Raw genomic sequence first — 23,517 nt, forward strand, 5'->3', positions numbered from 1 at the left:
TCAAACCTGCACTCTCTGCTCTCATTAATCTCCTATTAGGTCCTGTACAAAAGCAGTGGCCTTGATAAATTTCATTCGTCATTTTGATAAAAAGAAGCTGAGAAAGGATAAGTCACCTGCTCCAGAATGGAAATGGCTAAATAGGGAGAAGCTGACCCGGGGTCGGGACTGTGGCTCCTGCCGCTGCTCCCACGGGGCTCCCTGACATGTGCACCTGACACTCTGTGTGGTGTGTGGGTGAGGGACTGGGAGTGGCTGACCAGTGTCTGAAATTTGATGCTGCAGATGCTTCAAAATAAAGAAGTGAGAGTGGGGATGTGACATGATTGCAGATAGGGAGAGCCCCCCACCATCCACCAGCCAACAGCTGGTGTTTCCACAGGAGGGGGCAGTGACACTGTCCTAACAATAGAGGGAACTTGAAGAGTGGGCACCCAGCAGAGGGTGCTGAAGAGTGTGCTCCCAGCCTGAGAGGGTCACAGTGACAGTCACATCACAGCAGAACCACTGAAGGTCCAGTAGCCAATTAACACCAGGGACTTCAGCAGATCTTTCTCTCCAGGGTTAATCAGGTATAAACAATTCAAGTTCCTGCCCCTCAGAATATACTTGTCAAAGAGATTTATTCCTTTCAGCCACACCCTCCTAACCAGGGATGCAGAAATTTCTAGAAGCAAGGGTCAGGGCAGAGGGAAGTGAGCAGAGGCAGGTGCAGGAAGCAGATTTGCATGGAGGCCCCTCCTTTCCCTGAGGCAAGGGGAGGGGATAAGAGATGTCGGGGGAAGTCAGGCCCAGGGTTGGGGGTCTCAGAAGGAAGTACTCTTGGGACGTCTCCATCATGGCCTGTGTTTCTCTCCTCCTCACCCTCCTCACTCAGGGCACAGGTGAGGCCTCCAGGGAAGGGACCATGGCGTCATCTGGGCCGATCCTTTGTCTCTTCTCCTCAGGCTCAGCTGGGCACAAGCACTGAAATCACCAAAGTGTCTTTTTCTTTTCAAGGTCCTGGGCTCAGTCTGCTCTGACTCAGCCTCCCTCAGTGTCCGGCAATCTTGGACATTTGGTGACCATCTCCTCTTCGGGAAGCACATCAATATTGAGCATTATAACCTTGTGTCCTGGTACCAACAGCGCCCGGGCACAGCCCCCAAACTCCTGATTTATATTGATAGTTCTCGGCTCTCAGGGATCCCTGATCACTTCTCTGGCTCCAAGTTCAACAACACAGCCTCCATGACCATATCTGGCTTCCAGTGTGTGGATGACGGTGATTATTACTGTGCTCTCATGTGAGGAGCAGCATTTACCACAGTGGTCAAAGTTTATGGGGAAGTGAGTCCAAAACCTGCGCTGTGCTCACAGGCTCCATCCTTGCTCTGAAGATATGTCACCAACCCTGCACAGAGGGGATTACATGCAACGTGGCCTGAGAACTCAGTTCTCTCTCAGGTGTTCTCCTTTCTCACCATGAAGTTCTAAAGGAAACGCTGTCTCTAGTTTATTGTCTAGGGACAATGATAGCTTCCTCTTTGCCTATGTCACGAGGTCCTAGAATTTGTGTCTCTTTCTACCTCTTCAATGGCAGGAGGAGAGCCACAAGGAAACTCCTCTTTGATGGGTTCTAGTTATTCTCGACAGTGAAGGTGGGCCTCTGCCATTGGAGACACACAATAACATCCTGAGTCCCAGCCTTTTGTCTGTGGAAGGTTGGCTAGAGTCTGGGCCTGCCCATAGGATGTGTGGACTTACCGAGAAAATCTGTAGAATGTGGATGCTCCAATGTTCTGGTTTTCTTCTGTGACCTCTGTTCCACCAGCTGCTCCGTGACTGCAGGAGAATGCCTAGGAATCTGTCCTAGTAATCTTCATGCTTTCATGAGAGCAGGGAACACCAACGCCTCTTCTAGTGTTGCTGCTTTGAAGGAGGCACCACAATTTCCCTTTGAGGGCGATTAATATATTTTTAAAAGTGAGGAGTCATTAGAACAAAATGATAGCTCATTGATGAGTGAACAGTATTCCTCCAATGCAACATTTCTGGGGCTACCATAGCCATTTGTATCTTTTGATTGTGGAGACACAAGCTGTTAGGAAAATTCTCTTATGTGTTCGCCATAATTATATTTTATATTAGATATTTTTAAACAGATGATAGATAAGTCATTTTTGTTTGAGGTATTTTGTTGTCACCATTGTTGAATATTGCCCCATGTTGTATAAGTTCAATGCAACCTGGAAATCAGCACTTCAAGGTATTTCTCATTCATGTGTCTATAGGATTTCTGTGTTAGGTGTCACCCACTTTCCATAGCACCATTTCTCCCTATTTTACCTTTTGTTTTTCTTTTTGCTATTTTGCAAGGAATCATCAGCTTTAAATAGGCCTTAAAAATAAGGATCTAGTAATTGATTTTTGTGTATTTTTGATTTATTTGGTTTGGTTGAATTGGTTATTAACTATATTATGTGCAAGTGGTGGGAATTTGCTTACTCGTTGATGGCAGTCGTGCTTCTTATTTCTATATCATGTCTTATTCTGTGGGTACATCAAATAGGAACAATTTTATAAGAGAATTGGGACTCCTCCATCATGAGGTAGGGTAGTGTGTTTGCTCCTGGTGCTACAGAAGATGGAAGTGATGTCAAGGTGTCTCCTCGTGAAGATCAGAGGTGTGCTTCTTGTATTAATCACATGGACACCTGGAGGCTTCTCCACAGTGATCTCAGGAGACAAGGATCCAGTCCATGAGCTGCTAATCCAATCCCAGACATTCAGCTGATGGGTTACCGAAAAGGCAATGAACTCATTATTTTTTAATTATTATATTAAATAGTAGAAATCATTTAAACTAATGTCTAAAACAACATGGTGCATAATTGTGAAAGCACACACACAAAAGCATTAGTGTCAAATCCACAGCCATCACGTCCCTCAACTACCATCTTCCTTGTTCCCCTACACTGAGGACAGCACTTAGCTCCTCCCACTATTGGCCTGGGCATCACCTTTCTTGTGCTCTTGGAAATCTCCATTACATGCTATGAGAAGTGACACTAAAATAGTTTCTTCAGAACAGTCACGTCCATGGAACTCCTTGGTCATTTCCTGAGGGCACAAGTCCACTTCCATTCTGCAAAGACCAGTCAGTCCTGATTAGAGACTATCCCCTAACCTATCTTTTTCTGGCAAAACACACAAGGTTAAGCATCTCTCTGTAGATTGAGACTTGACCTCACAAGGTGCAGAGCTCTGAAGTAGTCTCCCTGTGCACAGAAAGGGCAAAGAAAGAATACCGTGTGTCCTGTGTGACATTCAGATCTGCTCTAACGAGATGTCTCTGGATCTGGATCTCTGAAACCCATTCTGACCCCTTATCTTATTTCCTCAAACATCAGAATGTCTCTCTTAAATTTTCGCTAGTTCATTCTCAATTTTGACTGAAATCTCTCTCCTTCTTACCGTACTTTTCATTCAAACCATTTTGAGAAGCCAATCAGTCCGCTCAACCCATTTTCCTCATGCAGCCTTCCAGATGGGGTTGATTTTATTTCACACAAAACATTTCCTCAGACTTGAACTGAGAGCTGCCTCATGTACACTAACCCTGTGACAAGGCTGTCCTGGAAAAGCAAAGTGGACCTGAGGGGGAGGTGCTGGGTCTCCTGATGTGGCAGGTGACACTTTCCTTTCTGGAGGAAGCTGGAGGACAAAGGGAAAGGAGGGTGGAGGGCACTAAAAGGGACCAGGAATCTTAGTACCAGGGTACTAAGCTGGACGAGAAGGAGGGGGGTCAAGAGTGAGCAGAGCAGGGATTTCCAGCTCCACTCTGCCACCTTCCATGGGGCTGGGGATGCACCAACCGAGGCCACTAGTGGGCTGCAAGGGCTGGGATTGAGGGAAGGTCATTGCCGTGGTTCACTAGGCCTGTAGGAATATTCTAAGTTGGCTTCCTCCTAAGTGTCTGGTAAGAGTATGTGGGGAGTGAGGAGTCCCAAGTGTGTGTGACCCAAGAAGTACTTTTCTAGAAGGTCCATAAATAGCCCCAACCTGAGCCTCAGGCGCCAGCCTCAGCCACTGCAGAGGCAGAGGATAACAATGCATGAGGACCCACCCTAACCGAGGGTGCTAAGAAGGGATTGGTCCTAAGGAAGCGGAGTGAATAGATCTCTGCTAATTCCAGTCACTCTGGAACCCTGTCCTCACCATCATCCCACAAAAGAAGGAGAGGAAGACCTGAGATTCCTCATGAAACCACATGCTGACTCCCACGATAGGAAGAATAAGGACATCCTGAGGCTGCCTCCATTTCCTGGGAATACCCTGGGACAATGGCCATGTATCTTGACTTCTGCTAATTGAGGATCTGATTTCTCAAACAGAGAAAACCCTATAGAGTAGGAGCTGAGAACTGAATTTGACATTGTTTCGAGACAGGGGAGGAAGTTCCACACATTCCCATTGATATCTGTTGTCCTACTATCTGACTTGGCAAGTAAAGAAGATTCCTGACCTGTAGACTAGAAACTCCAGGGTTTGAGTCATGATCATCTCCTCCCTCCTCTGCACCAGGATCAGTCAGCAGCTCTTTGTTTTCAGGAGGAGAGAGTGGAAGTGGGAAAACTGCATTAAACAGGAGACAAAGTTTCTGCCAGTGGGGTGTGGGAGAATGAAGACCAATGTGAGTCAGAGGGGAGGTCAAGAGCTGGGGATATCCTGGAGGTTTGGTTAGAACCACAGGATGGATGATGGTCGCTTATACTCTGGTGGCAAGAATCAGAGGAAAGAAGGAAGGGGGTAAGGATGGAGTTATGCTTGTGCTCATGGTGCTGAGGAAGTGGAAAGGTGGACCATCAGAAGATGGTGGTGATGATGTGTCTAGTGTTAGGTGCAAAAGGTATATCAGATAAGGACAGAGATAATATGATCACATTCATATCAAATCATATTTTTCTATATCTTTATATCTATCTATCTACCTACCTACCTATCAATCATCTATCTATTCCCAAGTATCCACCCACTAATTCATTGTTTACGGTAACAAATTACCCTGGAAAAGAATGGTGGCCAAACCAGTATGGTCCTATCCTCATAGAACACACAGACAGAGAGAGCTAGAACATATGTTTGGGGCATCACATATGTAGCCGATGGAGATGTCCAGAGCAAAATCCACTAAAATGAAAATGTTGGTTATCTTAACAGTTCTCACATCTTGGATTATAACTCTAATCTATGATTCTGTACTTTATGAATATATGCTATGAACTGATATTATTTTTTGTAAATTGCTATGATGATTTATATATTTTCATTTTGAAAGGAGCAGGGTAGTGCATGTAGTGCCTTACAGAGGAGACGAGAGAGTTTATAGACCTTGTCTGGGGAAAGACTCTCATAAGTGAAATGAATACAATCTGGACCTCATCCTTCCTTTTCCAGGCAGGAGGAAGAGACCACGCAGGCTGATCATTGGAAGGGTCAGGTCAGCAACAATCAGGAGGAATAATGCCTATGAAGCAGCCAGACCAAGGGTGCTGATGAAAGGCCTCAGAGCTCTGACTGCAGATGAAGGGATCTGTTTTCTAGCCTGAGCAATGAGGAGAAACACATGCTCATGTGCTCTTTTGTCCTTGTGGTTTCTGGCAGAATCTTGCAGGGCTGGGACTGAGATTCATCTGCTCTTTGTTGAAGACACTGAGGTGTGGAGGGAGGGATCACAACAGCTGCCCCCATCACAGAGTTAGGAAGTGATGGAGTCAGGAGGGGAACCGGGGCCTGGACCCTACCATGGGCATCTCCTCACCGTACCACATTGACATTTCGTGGGGAAGGAGACCATGATGCAGGCACTTGAAAGAAACTGCTTCACACACACCAGGTGCCTGTGCAATCAGCTGTTATAGGTTCTCAGCAGAGGAGGTGCCAGAGAGAACTCAGGGCTGGTCTCTGTGTCTTGATGGGCAGTCATGAAAGGTCAGGGAGAGGCAGAAACTTCATGCGGGTGGGCAGCACCATTTCAGGGTCTGCATTTATAGAGGGCAGACGGTCTTCTCCAGGTATGTGAGGGCAGGGAAGCCTGGGACATCCCTTGGAGGAAATCACTAAAGGGGGTGATTCAAGGCCAGCCACAGAGAAACTTCCAGAAGGATCCAAACTGGTATCTCCAAATTCCTCCAACCTGAGCAGTGGCCACGACTAGAGCAGGTCTCACCCCTGGATGTGGGGTTGAGGAGCAGATCTGCATGGAGGCCCCTCCTGCATCTCAGAACATGGGGAGGGGATAAGAGAACCCTGAGGGTCTAGTCTGAGAATTGGGATCCCTGGGACATCTCCACTATGGCCTGGGGTCCACTCCTCTGCCCTCTTCTCAGTCTCTGCACACATGAGGGACCCCGAGGATGAGGTCATCTGGGTGCCTTTGCTGGCCTTTCTCACTCTCCTCTCCCGGCTCCTTGGCATGCCATGACCTCACGCTTCTCTGCATTTCTCCCTCTTGTCAGTGTTCTTGGCCCTGTCTGCTCTGACTCAGCCTCCCTCAGTGGGGATGACTCTTGGACAAATGGTCTTCTGTGTTTTAAGCAACGGTGACATTGCAAGTTATCATCGTGTCTCCTGGTACCAACAGCATCCATGCACAGCCCTCAAATCCCTGATTTATAATGTTAGTGCTTGGCCCTTGGGCTCAGCTCAATTCTCAGGCTTCACATCAGAAAACACAGCCTCCTGCCCATCTAGGGGTGGAACCTGGGATGAGGCGATGCTCACTGTAAGTCAAGTTTGTACAGCACTGAGTTCAGTGTCCACGTTCATGGTGAGTGAGCCCAGACCTCCCTGAGCACTCAGTGTCCTCTCTCACCACAGACTCTCATCCACTTCTGCTGTTTCTTCATCTCTTAGGACATGACAGTAGACTGATCTTTCTAGATGAAGGGCATTGGAGTTCTATCCTCATCACCGTTGATGGGAAATGGAATTCAACAATAAAATTTCCTGCCAATTCAGAAAATCTCTTCCTCTCCAAGAGGAAAAAGAAAACAATTTTATCATTGAAAAAGCCTTAAACCCAATGTGAGGATATGGCAGGCAGTCCACTGTAGGGTTTGCAAAGACACAAAGCAATCTCTTCCTTTATAGAGTAGAGCCGTCCCAGCCCATTCTTGCATGTTCTCAAGACAAACCATTTCTAGTGCTCCAGTAAAAAGACTTGGGAGCACCATTTGTCATTCATGGTTCATTCTAAATTCATCTGGCACAGGGTGACCATCTGTGATTGCTAATTGTCATTATCCAAAGGGAAAATAACTTCTGAGATCTTTTTGACAGGAGGTACATTTGCAACTTGGATCCAGGCTCTCGGTGAAGTTAGGCCCCTAGCCTCTCATGCAGACTGAGAGATGCGACCCTATCTTTCTTCAATGTCACAGTTCAAAGAGATTGACATTTATAGGTTGTTAAGCTTGCAAGAGGATTCTTCAGGTTTAAAAAGATTTACACATATTTTAAAGGGGCAAGGAGACAATTTACAATAAATTCTAAAATAATGATGAAAGAAATGGGAAGAAGGGAGTCTCTATTTTTTGACTAGAGAAAATTATTTTTCCCTTTTACTTACATTTGTATTTGTGTTTAAACCATTACATCACACAAGAAAAGCGCAACTCACTCTCAGGGAATTTTTTTGAGATAGCCAAGGCAACTTTCTTCTCTCATGTTGGAGCCCCACAAGGATTACACAAGGATTGGGCATCTTTCCTTCCTTCCACCTGCTGTGTGGACACAGCCTGGATGTGCTGGACAGGGCAGGGAGGGGTCCTCGGCCTCAGCTTCCTCAGAACAGCGGGAAAGGGGCCTTTGTCCTAGTATTGGCTCCATGTATTTCTTCTCCAGTTTTTGTTCAAGAATCTAGGTGATTGGTTTCCACCAGGTAAAAGGAAGTTCACAGAGGCAGTTCTGTCACCTTCGTTTTAGAACTCATGGAAACTTTCTCCCCTTGTGCGTTAGTTATGAATCTCTGTTCTGTGTAGTTAAGAAAAGGAAAATTGTACTACTACATTTCAGGTTATTCTTCAAAATTTCTTTTATTGTGCAGCTTATCACACCTAAAGAAGAGTACGTGAAATAAATTTGTATGATTGAAGGAAGAATAACAAATGGAAACCATATTTACCCACTTTGATATCTACTCACCTAAAGAACATCCATCTATCACACTGCTAATTAGCCAGCATCTTGAATCTGGTGTTGATCTCTCCAATTATGTTCTTTACCTTCTTCCACCTAGCTTGCATCCCCAAACAATGTGTACATTGGAAACAGTGAGAAGAGGCAACAAGCCAACTGAGTGAGGAAGGAGAATGTGTCTATCACCTGAGGCCCCAGGAGACACTAAGCATAAGAGAGACTCAGGGTCAGTGTTTGGTGAGCTTCCCTGGGATCCACTGGAACCCCTTTTGAGGATGGCAGACAGGGCCCCAAAGGAAGAGAAGGGTCTCTTAGACTTGGGCTTGAGGCTTTGCTGGATGTGGGCAGGTCCTGGGTCTTTACCAGGAATACTGTCGGGGGATTGTGTGTCCCACATTCTGGCTACCTAGTTCAGCATGGTATCCAGGAGTAGTCTGAGATCACTCCTGTGGGAGGGAGAGGGGAGATGATTATTCTTGGTTGATGAGGACATTGGGGCACAGCTCACGTCGAGACAAGAGAAGCACAGATAGTAAAGTACAAATGAGAATCCAGGTCAGACACTCCCAGACATTTCAAGATGGTACCATTGCTGTCAGCATCTTAGTGACATCAGCTGCCTCACAGAAGAGCTATTCATTTTCTTGTCTGTCATGAGAGAGTCTGAAGACGGGATGATCACCCAAGGGAGGAAGTCACAGCTGAGATTTTTCTGGTTCTTCCTATACTGAGGGATTTTAGATGTTATTCTGGATACGTCCAATGTTATTTAATGAAGTTATGGTTCTTGTTTAAATTCTATGTGTTATTTTTGTTTTACCAGACATTTGACCCAGTTGGGTTCAGGCTACTCTTTTCAAACAGCCTTCAGTGGAATGTGGATTACATGTCAGTTCAATTTGAAAATATCTCTGTCCTGATGTTTGCATCTGGCCTGAGGGGGAGCTGCAGTGAGTGTCCCAGGTCACATCTGGGATCCTGGTGGAGGTCAACTCTTTATTTCTGTCCTCAACATCTTCCCATCCTTTAGCATCAGCTACCATGCAAGTGCAGCTGACAGATGAGGCCACGAGTTCATAAGAATTTATATCACTGCTTCCCAGGCATGTCCCTCTCCACAACCCCCCGGTGTTTATACTTCCTGAGCCCTCCTGTTGGCCTTCTGGACAGAAAATGTGACTTAGTTAATCTGTACTGCTGTGCACTGCCTGTGACAGCATTCGTGTGTCTGCCAAGTCTCAGGAGGACAGAGAGGAACAGAAGTAATGGGATTGGCTGCAGTCTAGTATTTCCTGGACCTCATTTTGTCTCATGCTGATGCCCCTTCCTGGCTCCCAGCTGCCTTAATTCCAGCCCAGGGGACACTGAGGAAAAAATGGGAAACTCACCATAGGTTTGATGTTTCTTCAAATGCTGTTATCTCCGCCAATCTGCCTTCTATGATTCACTTCTCTAGGGACTCAAATAGCTTTATAGCGGAATTCAGTGGGAGAAATGGTGGTCTGTGCTTACGTCATCTTAAATGGATCCCAAATGTGATAGTATTGTTTTTAATATGGAAAATTAAATCAACCTGAACACAGACAATGGAAAAAAGGGAAAGTTGAAAATGAGTTTTAAAAACTTTTTGAGGACAGAAACTGGAAGGAATATTATCACAGGTATTCTGTGTCTTCAGTGTTCCAGGGTCAAGGAGGTTGTTTTCTTGTGGCCCATGGATGTGATGAGCAGGAGGAAAACCAGGAATGAGGAAAAAACAAGTCTATGATGAGACAAATAAATCAAAGTTAAAATGAAACATGATCTTGGATACTATAAGTTCATAACAAATACCCCTCTTGTGTACCTAAAACTGTCACATTTTCAAAGTTGCACTCTCCTTCTCAGATCAATCTCTTCATAGTCACCTACCACTGGCATATATTTTATAGTCTTCATATGCAGGCTGAGAATCAGAGTCAGAGAAAGGACTAATGGCTTGCTCAAAAAAAAAGTGCAGAATGCAGAGAAGCTGACACGGGTTCAAGACTGCGGCTCCTTGCCGGTGCTTCTTGTCCCCCCAGGGGGTCCTCTGCATGTGCATCTGATGCTCCGTGTGGCGTGCGGGTGAGGTCCAGGGAGTGTCTGATCTGCTTGTGAGATTCGACGCTGCAGAGGCTTCAGTAAAAAGCATAGTGTTGGGGGCAGTGACAAGGCTACAGCTGGGGTGACCCCACCATCAACCTCAGGAGGGGGCAGCAATAGTTGCCTAACAGTTGCCTAACAACAGTTGCCTACAGAGACTCTGAGGAGTGGGCACCCAGCAGAGGGCACTGCAGAGTGTGCCCTTAGCCTGAGAGGGTCACAAACACACAGTCACATCCAAGCAGAGACACTGAAAGCCCATGAGCTGATTAACATGAGGGACATCAGCATACCGTTCTCTCCTGTGCAAATCAGGCATAAACAATTCAAGTTCCTGCACTCAGAATACACAAGAGAAAGAGTTTTATATCTTTAAGCTGAACTCTACTGTCCAGTGATGTAGAAGCATCTAGAATCAAGGGCCAAGTTGGAGTGAAGTGAGGAGAGGTAGGCGCAGGAAGCAGATTTGCCCGGAGGCCCCTCCCAACTCTGAGTCAGGGGGAAAGGATGAGAGTTCTGGGGGAGCCAGGCCCAGGGTTGAAGTCTCAGGAGGCAGTGCTCGTGGGACGTCTCCACCATGGCCTGGGCTCTGCTCCTCCTCACCCTCCTCACTCAGGGCACAGGTGAGGCCTCCAGGGAAGGGACCATGGGGACATCTGGGCTGATCTTCTGTCTCCTCCTCCTCAGGTTGACCTGGGGCCCCAGCACTGAACTCACCAGAGTCTGTTTTTCCTCTAAAAGTGTCCTGGTCCCAGTCTGCCCTGACTCAGCCTCCCTCAGCATCAAGTGCTCTGGGACAGATGGTCACCATGTCTTGTGCTGGAAGCAGCAGTGACATTGGGAGTTATAACTATGTCTCCTGGTACCAACAGCTCCCAGACAAGGCCCCTACACTCCTGATTTATGACGTCAGTTCTCAGCCCTAAGGGATCCCTGCTCGCTTCTCTGGCTCCACCTCTGGCAACATGGCCTCCCTGACCATCTCTGGGCTCCAGGCTGAGGACAAGGCTAGTTATTACTGCTGCTCTTATATGAGCAATGGCACTTCCCACAGTTGTCCAAGTTCCTGGGGAAGCAAGATCAAAACCTGCCCTGCACTCACAAGCTGTGTTCTGATGATTCTTCCCAGCCGAGAGGGCTTCATGCAACGTGGCCTGAGGACACAGTTCTGTCTCAGGAGTTCTCCTTTCTCACCATGAAGTTCTAAAGGAAACACTGTCTCTGGTTTATTGTCTGGGGAGAATGACAGCTTGCTCTTTGCCTGTGTTTGGTGGATCTAAAAGATATCTAATTGTATGAACAGCCACAAAGAAACACCTACTCATTGAGTGGATTTCTCACAACTCTCAGAGAAATCTTCACTTTTAAGTCTTGGTCTCCCACACCTGTGCATATCAGCCTGGATTCAGTTCTCCAAAATGACCTTGTCTTTGTCAACACCACGCAGTGTTCAGGACGGACCTCCTTGCTGTGTTATTCTTCCTCATGTCCTTTGCTGAAGCAATAGCAAGTGAGGAAAACATACAAAGACATTGTTGCACCACTGAGCACAAGGAGAAAGATGGGTTAAAGAAAGAGTTAAAAAATTTTTCTTTAGAGCCCCTTGTTTTTGATCTATAACCATGGGAGTTTTTCAGTGAGAATGTGAGTGACACACTCTGTGCTCTCTCAGAATTGCCCTCCCCTCAGATCCCTGATTCCTTCTTCTGGAAGCACAACCTATGTGGAATGTCTCCTCATTAGGATGAGCTCTTTCCTAAATGGTTCCTTTGTACCACCAGTGATTTCTGGTGGGAATGGCCCCTCCTTCCTTAGGAATCCTAAAAGTATCTATTTCCATGATGATTAAATCGAGTTCTAGGTGGACTTCCAGTTTCAATGAATCACTAAGTACATGTACACATAACTGTCTGGGCAAGAACTCCTGGGTATTTGAATGAAGATGGGCTTAGGCCTCAGAAGACCTGATGCAGGAAACAACTCTCCTCACCTTGCCAGCTTTAGCTTTACCTTCTTCTCCCAACTTTAGCCCTGAAAATGCCACATGCTGGCAATGACCTCACTCCAGGTTAAATCAGGGTGGACAGTCACCTCACCTGGGACCTCAGTCCTTCTCATGATGTTCCCTGTTTAACTACTTTTCTCAGATCTTTTCCAGTTACCTTCTTTCTATTCCTAGTAAGCACTCAGTAGCTTCATACTTTAGTCATCCAGGCTGGACCAGTGACACATATGGACCCTCAGCAGCTGGCTCACTGCACAGGGGGAAGGAAGCTCTGTATTGGACACAGAATAAGGTCCTGAGTCACGGTCCTGTGTGTGTAATGCTGGTCAGAGGCTGCACCTGCCCATACAGTGTGTGACTGTGTGTGTGTGTGTGTGTGTGTGTGTGTGTGTGTGTGTGTGTGTGAGGCAATGTCCTTGTGTAGAAAACCAGTAGGAAGCAGAGTGGCCACCGATCTGCTGATTCTCTGAGGCATCTGACATAAGTCTTGCTCCGTGACTGTGGCAGCAGGACTGGTCGTTTACAAGTTCTTTAGAGGAGCACGGGACTGCAGGAGCCCCCACGCCTCTTCCAGTGTTTCTCCTCTGGGGTCGTCCCCAGTTTCCTTTGAGAGATAGTTAGTATTTTATAATAGAGATCATTACAGTAGAACCAGTATCTAGGTGTTGAGAGAATAGGGTCTCTCCAACGTTTCTGGAGTCACCAGGTCACTTTGTTCTTGTGTATTTGGAGTTTCCAACTGTAGGAACAGTCTCCTGCATTTTCTCTAATAACGCAGCAGCAAACATTGAAACAATTATTTTTGTTTTGATGTGGGAAGTTTTAAAAATTTTATTTGATTATTTTTTTGAGGAAGAGTGGCCCTGAGCTAACACCTGTTGCCAATCTTCCTCTATTTTGTATGTGGCTTGATGCCACAGCATGGCTTGGTGAGCAGTGTAGGTCCACACCGGGGATCCACACCTGCAAACCCGGGCCACTGAGGCAGTGCACGTGAACTTAACCACTATGCAACCAGGCCAGCAACATAAAATGGTTTAAGTTGATAGAAGAATTCTGAAATGTTTTAGGTGTCACTATGGGCAAATATATGCCAACATTGTTCTGTTCAGTGCAGTCAGGGAATCAACACTTTGGGCAATTTCTGGGTCAGGTGCCACTTATTTTCTACTGCACGTCTTGTGGATATTGTATCTTCCTTTTTAAAATTACTACTGTTTAAAGAATCATCATATATATATTTTGGCCTGAAAGATGTGTTTTGGGGATTAATTTTGTGTATGTTAATTTATTTGCTTTCACTTTATTGGTTTTAATCATATTATGTGCAAATGGTCATTTTGGCTTCTTTCCTGGCGGTCCTGCTTATTATATCTGTGTCGTGTCTTATCGTGTGGACACCTGCATAGAGAAGAGTTTTCAATGAGAACAGAGGCCCCTGCAGCACGGGGGGCCCTGAGTTTGCTCCTGGTAGTAACAGAGCATTGGACAGGGGACAAGCAGGAATCTCATGAAGATCAGAGGGTTTCTTCTTGCAGGAAGTACATAAGGATCTGGAATGTGCCCAGGGAGCCTCCTGATTCTCCCAAGAGACAAGGATCCAGTCTACTGGCTCCATGGGCCCAGCCCGATGGACGTCTGAGCAGGTCATTGACCCACTACCATTTTATTATGATCTCACACTGAAGACATCAGTATCTAAACTGTGTAACGTAAGACAGCACATTAATGTTTAAATCACACACACTGAAACTATTATCTCAAACCCAAAATTGTCACTTCCTACCACCACCCATTTCCTCTCCTCTGATGCTGAGGATGCCTTAAAGCTCTCCCCACCATTGGCCTGGGAGTCACCTCTCTTTGCTCTTGGAAATGTCTGTGATGTGGTATACACAATGGCACTAAAAAAGTTTCTTCAGAATATTTACATCCATAAAACTCATTGTCCATTTCCTGAGGACATTGTCATCTGTCAAGGACCAGTCAGTCCCGATGTGTCCATCCCCCAAACCCACCTCTGTCTAGAAAAGCACAACAGGCCAAGCATATCTTTGTGAATGGTGGAGATTTTCGTTCAGGAAGACATGCAGCTCTGGGGTGAGGTCATCTCAATGTGCTATACAGGGGACACGACAAAGAATGTCATGTGTCCTCTGTGACAATCACACTATCGGGAGAGGTTCCTGCAGCTGAGGTCCTAAGACCAATCTTGATCTGTGACCTCCTCCGAGATTCTCAAACACAGGGATTCCTCTCCTGTTCTCTATCTGGTAGTTCTTAATCCTACGAGTTCTCTGTCCTTCATGGATATTTTCTCTTTCAACATTGTCAGAAGTCAATTGGTGTTTTCTTCAACCAGTTTTTCTCATCCAATCTTCCTACCTGGTTTTATTTAACCTTTAACATTTCCTCAGCCTTGAGCCAAGAGCTGTGCCAGGAGCACTAACCCTGTTCAAGGCCATCCTGGAACAAGCACAGTGGTCCTGAGTGGGAGGGTCTGGGCTACCTGGTCTGGCAGGTGACACATTCCATTCTGGAGGAAGCGGGAATCAAAGAGATGAGAATGGATGGATTTAAGGACAGAGGGGACTGATACTGAGCTGGGAGGATCAGGAGAGAGGAGGGGAGTACAGGAGTGCAGATCCCGTTCAGTTGCCATCACTGGTGTTAGGGTTCCACCCTTTGTGGCCACCAGGGGGCAGCGAGGGCCTGGATTGGGGGAAGGTTCTTGTGGTGGTTTACCCTGACCTCTGTGAAGTCCTAATAGGTGCTGATCCTGAGATCCTCCTGAGCAGGACACAGAGTTGAGGAGTATCCCATATCTATTGTGCCCCTATATGTTTCTTACCAGAAGTGCCAACAAATGTCCCCAGGTCTCAGGCCACTGCAGAGGCTGAGAACAAAGGGATGCATGAGGACCCACTCCAACTGAGGAGGATGAAGAAAGGGTTGAGGAGGAAAGTGAGGTCCAGGCGCTGCCTGTGGTCACTGGGTAGGTAAGCAATTGGATATCTCCTGGCCCTTAGGACCCTGTCTACACTCTCCTCCCACACAGCACAGGGAAATCCTGGGATTACTCAGTCATCTACACCACTGTCCCCACAATAGGAAGGACAGAGACCTTCCAAGACTGGATCTAATTCCTGAACACTGCCATGGGTTCATTCTGTTTGGACAGTGAAAATACGTGTTAAAGAGTTTTAAGCCCTTCAGCTAACCTCTGTCCTCCAGAGATGGAGAAGCATCTAGAAACAAGGGCCAGGTCAGAGGAGGGTGAGGAGAGGCAGATGCAGGAGGCAGATTTGCTTGGAGGTCCCTCCCTCCTCTGAGGCCAGGGCACGGGATAAGAGAGGTCTGGGGGAGCCAGGCCCAGGGTTGGGGGCTCAGAAGGCAGTGTTCTTGGGGCATCTCCACCATGGCCTGGGCTCTGCTCCTCCTCACCCTCCTCACCCAGGGCACAGGTGAAGCCCCCAGGGAAGGGGCCATGGGTACATCTATGCTGATCCTTTGTCTCCTCTTCCTCAGGCTCAGCTAGGCCCCAGCAAGGAACTCACCAGAGTGTGCTTTTTCTCTTTTCAGGGTTGTGGGCTCAGTCTGCCCTGACTCAGCCTCCCTCAGTGTCTGGGACTCTGGGACAGTCTGTCACCATCACCTGTGCTTGAAGCAGCAGTGACATTGGGGGTTATAACTATGTCACCTGATACCAACAGCTCCCAGGCATAGCTCCCAAACTCCTGATTTATAATGTGAATAGTCAGGCCTCAGAGATCCCTGCTTGCTTCTCTGGCTCCAAGTCTGGCAACATGGCCTCCTTGACCATCTCAGGGCTCGAGGCTGTGGACCAGGCTTATTATTACTTTGGCTCATTGAGGAGCGATAACACTCATCACCATGGTCGAAGTTCATGGGGAAGTGAGACCAAAATCTGCCTTGTGCTCACAGGCTCCCTGCTTGCTCTGAAGATGCTTCCCCAACCCTGGGCAGAGGGGGCTTCATGCAGCATGGCCTGGAGAACTCACTTCCCTTTCAGGTGTTCTCCTTTCTCACCTTGAAATTATATAAAGGAAATGGTGACTCTGGTTTATAGTCTTGGGACAATGACAGCTTCCTCTTTGGCTGTGCTTGGTGGACCTAGAAGGCAACTAATTGTAGGAAGAGCCACAAGGAGATCCCTGTTGTTCGAGTGGATTTCCCTCTGTCCTCAGGGAAATCTTCACTTAAGGGTCTTGGTCTCCTACAGCTGTTCAGACCGGCCTGGATTCAGTTCTCCAGAATGACATTGTCTTATTCAACTTCAAGTGCACCCCAGGCTGTACTCAGGATGGCCCTCCTTGCTGGTTATTCTTCTGCATTTCCTTTCTTGAAGCAACAGCAACTGAGGAAAAGATATGAAGACATTGTTCCACAAATGAGGACAAGGGGAAAGATGGGTTAAAGAAGTTGCTTTTTTGTTTGTTTGCTTGTTTGTTTTTAATGCCCCTGGTTTTTGACCTGTAACCAAGGGAGTTTTAAGCTGAGAGTTTGAGTGAGAGATTCTGTGTTCTGTCAGGATAACCCTCTTCTCAGATCTTTTTTTCTGTCCTGGAAGCACCCTCCATCTGGACTGTCTCCCCATCAGGACAAGCTCTTTCCAGGCTCCTTTGTTCAGGTGGGCCCCGGTTCCTTAGGCATCCCCGAAGTATGTGAGTCTCATGACAATCCAACCAATTTCTAGCTAGAAATGCAGGTATGATGAATCACTAAGTATTTGTACAGATAAGTATCTGGCCAAGAATCCTTTGACCATTGACTGAAGCTGGGCCTTGTCCCAGATGACCTGATGCAGTGACCAACTCTTCTCAATTTGCCAGCTTTAGCTTTAGCTTCTCCCGGGTTTAACCTTGAAAATGCCACATGCTGGCAATGACCTCACTCCTGGTCAAATCAGGCTGGATAGCCCCCTCACCTGGGAGATCATTCCTTCTCAGAATGTTCTCTGTTTAAGTGATTTTGTCAAATCTTTTACCAGTTACCTTCTTCCCTTTCCCCAGTATGTCATCAGTACCTTCATGCTTTAATCATCCAGGCTGGAACAGTGCCACACGTGGACCCTCACCAGCTGGATCACCACACAGTGGGAAGGGGGCTTTGCATTGGACACAGGATAAGGTCCTGAGTCACAATCCTGTTTGTGTAACACTTGTCAGAGGCTGCATCGGCCCATAGGGTGTGTGTGTGTGTGTGTGTGTGTGTGTGTGTGTGTGTGTGTGTGTGTGTGACAATGTCCTTGTGTAGAAAACCAGTAGGAAGCAGAGTGGCCACTGCTCTGGTCATCCTCCAAGGCATCGGAGTCCTGCTGTGTGACTGTAGCAAGACTGGACGTTTACATGTTATTTGGAGGAGCACAGGACTACAGGAGCCCCTACTCTTCTTTTAATGATTGTCCTCTGTGGTTGTCCCCAATTTCCTTTGAGAAGGTAGTTACTATTTTATAATAGGGATCATTATAGTAGAACCAGTAGCAAGATGTGGAGAGAACAAAGTCCCTCCAGTGTGACATTTCTGGAGCTACCATTGTTTCTTGTGTAATGTGGTCTCCAACTGTAGGAACAGACTCTTGCATTTTCTCAAATAATACAACTGTATACATTCTCAAATATTTTTTTTTTTGATTAGAGAATTTTTTTTGTTGTTGAGGAAGATGGCCCTGAGCTAACATCTGTTGCCAATCCTCTTTTTCTTTTTTCTCCCCAAAGCCCCAGTACATAGTTGCATAGCCTAGTTGTAGGTCCTTCTAGTTCCTCTATGTGGGACGCCGCCTCAGCATGACTTGATGAGCGGTGTGTAGGTCCGTGCCCAGGATCCGAGCTGGCGGACCCCAGTCCGCCAATACAGAATGTGTGAACCTAACCGTTGAACCATGGGGCTGGCCCCAGAGAATGATTGTTTTTGATATAAGAGATGTGAGATGTTTTAGGTGTCACTATGGACAAATATACGCCAACATTGTTCTGTTCACTGCAGTCAGGGACTCAACACTTCAGGCAATTTCTGGGTCAGGTGCCACTTATTTTCTAATGCACCTCTGGTGGATATTTTATCTTCCTTTTTAAAAATCACTTTTGCATAAGGAATACTGATATTTATTTTGGCCTGAAAGATATGTTTTGGGGATTAATTTTGTGTATTTTTAATTTATTTGCTTTCACTTTATTGGTTATTAATCATATTATGTGCAAATGGACATTTTGGCTCCTTTCCTGGCGGTCCTGCTTATTATATCTGTGTCATGTCTTATCGTGTAGGCACCTGTATACAGAAGTGTTTTCAATGAGAACGAAGACCCCTGCAGCATGTGGTATCCTGAGTTTGCTCCTGGTGGTAACAGGGCATTGGACAGGGGACAAGCAGGAATCTCGTGAAGGTCAGAGGGTTTCTTCTTGCAGGAAGTACATAGAGATCTGGAATGTGCCCAGGGAGCCTCTTGGTTTTCCCAAGAGACAAGGATCCAGTCTACTGGCTCCAGGCACCCAGCCTGATGGACATCTGAGCAGGTCATTGACCTACTACCATTTCATTATGATCTTACACTAAAGACATTAGTATCTAAACTGTGTAATGTAAGACAGCACATTAATGTTTAAATCTCACACACTGAAACTATTATCTCAAACACAAAATTGCCACTTCCTACCACCACCCATTTCCTCTCCTCTGATGCTGAGGGTGCCATAAAGCTCTGCCCACCCTTGGCCTGGGAGTCATCTCTCTTTGTTCTTGGAAACATCTGTGACATAGTATACACAATGACACTAAAAAACTTTCCTCAGAGTATTTGCATCCAAAAAAATTATTGTCCACTTCCTGAGGACATTGTCATCTGGCAAGGACCAGTCAGTCTTGATGTGTCCATCCCTGAAACCCACCTCTGTCTAGAAAAATACACCAAGCCAAGCATCAGTCTGTCGATGGTAGAGATTTTGGTTCAGGAGGAAATGCAGCTCTGAAGTGAAGTCATCTCAATGTGCTACATAGGGGACACAACAAAGAATGTCATATGTCCTGTGTGACAGACAGAGACTCTATGGGGAGAGGTACCTGCAACTAAGGTCCTAAGGCCCATCCTGATCTGTCACCTTCTCCCAGGTTCTCAAACACAGGGATTCCTCTCCTGCTCTCTATTTGGTGGTTCTCAATCCTACTGAGTTCTCTGTCCTTCATGGATATTTTCTCTTTCAACATTGTCAGAAGCCAATTGGTGTTTTATTCACCCCATTTTCCCCATCCAGTCTTCCTACTTGGTTTTATTTAACCTTTAACATTTCCTCCATACTGAGCTGAGAGCTCTGTCAGGATCACTAACTCTGTTCAAGGCCATCCTGGGACAAGCACAGTGTCGTGAGTGGGAGGGTCTGGGCTACCTGGTCTGGCAGGTAACACATTCCATTCTGGAGGAAGCTGGAGACACAGAGAAATGAGCTTGCATGGATTTAAGAAGGACCCACGGTCCTGGTACTCAGCTGGGAGGGTCAAGAGGGAGAAAGGGAGTCCAGGGGTGCAGGTGCCAGATTCCTGTCATGAGGGGTGTTAGGGTTTCACCATCTGTGGCCACCAGGGGGCAGTGAGGGCCTGGATTTGGGAAAGGTTCTTGCTGTGGTTTACCCTGACCTGTATGAAGTCCTAATAGGTGCTGAGCCTGAGACTCTCCTGAGTGGGACACAGTGGTGAGGTGTATCCAATACCTCTTGTGCCCCTATTCATGTTTTCTGGATGTACCAATAAATGTCCCCAGGCCTCAGGCCACTGCACAGGCTGGGAACAAAGGGATGCATGAGGACCCATTACAACTGAGGAGGACAAAAAAGCATTGAGGTCGAACAAGAGGTCCCAGTTCTGCCTGTGTTCACTGGGTAGGAAGGCAATTGGATCTTTCCTGGACATTAGGAGCCCTGTCCATACTCTCTTCCCATTCAGCACAGGAAAATCCTGGGATTACTCAGCCATCTACACCATTGTCCCCACACTAGGAAGGACAGAGATATTCAAGACTGGCTCATTTTCCTGTGCACTGAATCGATTCATTCTGCTGGGACAGTGAAAATACATGTCAAAGAGTTTAATCCCTCAGCTAAACTCCGCCTTCCTGAGATGGAGAAGCATCTAGAGTCAAGGGTCATGTTAGAGGTGGGTGAGGAGAGGCAAGTGCAGGAAGCAGATTTGCATGGAGGCTCCTCCCTCCTCTGAGGCAGGTGGAGCCGTTAAGAGAGGTCTGGGGGAGCCCGGCATAGGGTTGGGGTCTCAAAAGGCAGTGCTCTTGGGGCGACTCCATCATGGCCTGGGCTCTGCTCCTCCTGAGCCTCCTCACTCAGGGCACAGGTGAGGCCTCCAGGGAAGGGAGAAGGGAGACATCTGTGCTGATCATTTGTCTCCTTCTCCTCGGGCTCAACGGGGGCCCCACAACCGAGATCACCAGAGTGTGTTTTCCCTTTTTCACGATCCAGGGCGCAGTCTGCCCTATCTCAGCCTTCCTCAGCATCCGGGACTCTGGTGCAGTCGGTCACCATCTCCTGTACTGGAAGCAGCAGTGACATTGGGAAGAATAACCATGTCTCCTGGTACCAACAACTCCCTGGCACAGCCCCCAAAATCCTGATTTATAATGTGAATAGTCGAGCCTAAGGGATCCCTGCTCACTTCTCTGGCTCCAAGTCTGGCAACACGGCCTCCCTGACCATCTCTGGGCTCCACGCTGAGGACGAGGCTGATTATTACTGTAGCTCATATACAAGGAGTTACACTGGCCACAGTGGTCCAAGTTCATGGGGAAGTGAGACCAAAACCTGCCCTGTGCTCAGAGGCTCCCTGCTTGCTCTGAAGATACTTCTCCAAACCCGGGCAGAGGTGGCTTCCTGCAGCATGGCCTTGACAATTCACTTCTTTCTCAGCTCTTATCTCCTCTCACAGTGACTTTCAATTGGATATATGCTGTTAGGTTTATTGTCTTGGGTCAATGACAACTTCTACTTTGCCTATGTGATGTGGTTCCTGAATGTGCCACTCTATCCAGCCTTTCTACAACAGTGCAATGATTAATTTTATGTGTTAACCTGGCTGGGAAAAAAAGATGCTCAATTAGCTGGTAAAGCTTTATTTCTGGGTGTGTCTGTGAGAACATCTTTGGAAGAAATTTGTATTTGAATTGTAGACTGAGTAAAGAAGATCACCCTTGCCAGTACCAGTGACATCATCCTTCAGGTTGAGGGCCTGAATAGAAAAAAGAGGTGGAGGAAGGGGGAATTTGCTTTCTCTGCTGCATCTGAGACATCCACCTTCTCCTACCCTTGGGCATTGGCACTGCTGGTTTCAGCTTTTGGACTCAGACCAGGATTTACACCATTGGCCCCCAATTCTCAAGACTTTGAACTCACGCTGAATTATATGACTGGCTTTCCTGGTCCTTCAACTTACAGATAGCTGATTGTGGGACTTCTAAGCCTCTATATCTGTGTGAACCAATTCTGATAATAAATCATATATAATTCTGTTTCTCTGGAGAACCCTGACTAATATGGATTTTGGCACCTGGAGTTATTCTAGAGGAATAGAATTTTAATGATGAGTTTTCTAAATTGATTCTGAGGTTTCTGGAATTGTCTGTCTTATCTGATTAGATTTAATGATTCTAATAACTCTATTTCCATTAGTAAAGAGAGCCCTGATAGTCCATGTCACGAACCGTTTAGAGATAAGCAAAATATCTGCATTGGATACTTCTAATCAACCACTCATCAGAAGGAAGGAGCTAAGTATGTGATACTTGTGAAAATTTTTGGAAAACTAAGGACTATAATGACACTGATTGCTTGTTCCTACTGTTGTTGGACAAAATAGAGAAAAAGATGAGTTTAGGGTATCAAAATTTCCAGCTCAAGGGCCACATAAATGACCTGAGAGCTTCTAGATGTGTGGGAAGACCTTCATGAAGCTGGGGACATTGAGCCCCTTGATTCTGATGAGTCTTCTTTGCCAATGGAAGAGGTCTCCTCACCCCTTCCAGAGGGGATTACTCCTGCATTGCCTAAGGAAAAGATAATTACCTCCCTAAGGCAGTTGCCATGGGATGCACTGCTGATTCTCCTCAGGGCCCACCCACACCACTCTTCTTTTCTCTAGACCTATAATTAGACTCAAATCTCAGCAGGTCCCTAAAAGTGAGGTGCATAGTGTGACTCAAGAGGAGATGCCCCACCTTCCAAAAGAACTACTTGATTCTTCTGATTTATACAGACAGAAATCCCAAGAACGTGTGTGGGAATGGATATTAAGGATGTGGGATAATGGCGGGAGGAACATCAAATCGGATCAGGCTGAATTTATTGATATGAGCTCACTAAGCAGAAATTCTGCATTTAATGTTGCAGCTCAGGAAGTTAGAGAGAGCTCTGACAGTTGTTTTGGTTAGTTGGCTGAAATACAGACCAAAAGGTGGCCCATAGTGAGTGAATTAGGAAAGCCAGACATGCCTTGGTGAAACTGGGAACAGTTACCTGTTAATCATTAGGTAGCTAGTGATGAAAGTTTTACTAAAATTTGTAATTGTAGCTCTTCGTTGTTTGCCCACCCATTGCTTCCTGTACTGCTTATGCAATATATTCTCCCACTCCCACTAGGTTCCCAAAGACCACACCTCCCTGGTGGCTAGGCCTCCATGGTAACAGGTGCTTGAGTTGTTTCTCAGAAATTGGGAATCTACCACCATCTGGTTCAGGCTGGTTGAGACCACAAAATCCCCAACTGAGCCTGAACAGGTGCCTAATAAGTGAACTCCTGACATCAGGAAGCTAAAAACTCCACCCTCAGACCGTGCCTATGCCACCATGCATCCCATGAAGAGGCATGAAGTTTGACTACACCTGTGCAGATCATCAAAATACTCACTACTCCTTGACTCCAATCATCCATCCCCACATTTCAGACTCCTTGCAAGCCTACCACCATGAATATCCCTAAGTCACCATTATAGAGGGGGCAGATTTGCGACTTGTTATCCCACCTCCTTACTTAGCTTCCTTGTGATTAAAACCCTTTCTCTGCTACAAACTTGTCATTTTGCTGATTGTTTTTCTTTGCAATAGGCAAAATGAACCTGGTTTGGTATCACTGGTTTAATGTAGAGGAAAGGATTGGAAAGGTAGAAAGATGGGAATGTGACAGTGGATTTGTCA

The 23,517-nt window shown here is 46.5% G+C and overlaps 1 pseudogene; it reads left to right on the forward strand.

Annotated features, from left to right (window-relative positions):
- The first annotated feature begins 15,728 nt into the window (after positions 1 to 15,728).
- Positions 15,729 to 21,167, forward strand: LOC131398580 (uncharacterized; annotated as a pseudogene).
- Positions 21,168 to 23,517: the final 2,350 nt, after the last annotated feature.

This window comes from Diceros bicornis, chromosome 35, assembly GCF_020826845.1.
Source record: "Diceros bicornis minor isolate mBicDic1 chromosome 35, mDicBic1.mat.cur, whole genome shotgun sequence".
Lineage (NCBI taxonomy): Eukaryota > Metazoa > Chordata > Mammalia > Perissodactyla > Rhinocerotidae > Diceros > Diceros bicornis.